The following is a 1,262-nucleotide window of genomic DNA, read 5'->3' as shown; positions in this document are numbered from 1 at the left end:
TGTAAAACTGATGATATGCCCTATAAACCTTCACTCAATCCACAATAAAAATCTTAAAAGAAAAAAAAAGTTTGTGGAAAAATTTAATTGAAAGGCATTTTCCATGAATTTATTGAATCCCCTTTCTGGATTTAATACATTGAACATTAATGATGTAATATCAGATTGGTTGTGCAATGACATAAAAGACATCATTCATGAAGAAACCAAAAGGTCATTTAAAAATAGGAAAGAAAGAAAGGACTAAAAGGGTTAAAAGGGATCTCCGAATAGACTTTGATATTTGCTGTTGGATATGGAATGCGTAAACTGAAATAAATAATGGAGAGAAAGAGCTGTAGGGAAGATTTCAAAAGATGGCTGAAGAATAAAAAGTGAAGTATTAAAATAATATGTGTACAGACTTGGAGTTAAAGAAAAAGGGGGTAGGAGCAACATACTCAGTATTTATCAATGTGAAAGAACTTAAAACATAAGACAAAGTCTAGAGTTACAATGCTGTAGGATTCAATGAGGAAAATATTGAACACAGGAAAATCTCATCAAGAAGAGCTGGGTAACATTCAGCCATTTCATGAGGTAGCATATGAACAAGAACTGATGGCCATGGAAGAAGAAGTCCTAAATACCCTGAAGGCATTTGAGAAAAATGAGACTGTAGAAATTGACTGAATATCAATGGAAATGTTTAACAAAGGGATAGAATGCTGAAGGTACTCACTCATCGTTTCCAAGCAATTTGGAAGAGAACTACCTGGCCAACAGACTTGAAGAGATCTAAGAATCTGCCCATCTCAAAATAAAGTGATCCAATAGAATATGGAAATGATCAAATCACATATAATTCAAACTGTTATGAAAATTGTTCAGAATATTTTGTAGCAGTATGTCGACAAGAAACAACCAGAAATTCAAGCTGGATTCCGAGTACTTTGCCTCATTTACTGATGAAGATCCAAGACTATCTAGCCTTCATTATGGATTGGTCTTCACTGTAAATGAGGGCTATCATTCCTGAACTCAGCTCTATCTTAGTCACAGAGAATACTAGTGTGAAAATGGAGCGGAGGCCATGGCTGACATCTTACTGATAGGTAAGTGTGGAAGCAGGAGAATATCGACCACCACGCTTGACCGAAGCCGTGGTATTTTCAGTAACCTTACATGCATGTGAAAGCTGGACAGTGAATAAGGAAGACCATAGAAGAATGGATGCTTTTGAGTTATGGTGTTGGAGGAGAATATTGAAAGTGCCATGGGCT

Source organism: Chrysochloris asiatica, unplaced genomic scaffold (assembly GCF_000296735.1).
Source record: "Chrysochloris asiatica unplaced genomic scaffold, ChrAsi1.0 scaffold00056, whole genome shotgun sequence".
In the NCBI taxonomy this organism is placed as follows: domain Eukaryota; kingdom Metazoa; phylum Chordata; class Mammalia; order Afrosoricida; family Chrysochloridae; genus Chrysochloris; species Chrysochloris asiatica.
The sequence above is the reverse complement of the archived record's forward strand: the minus strand, read 5'-3'. Positions refer to the sequence as shown.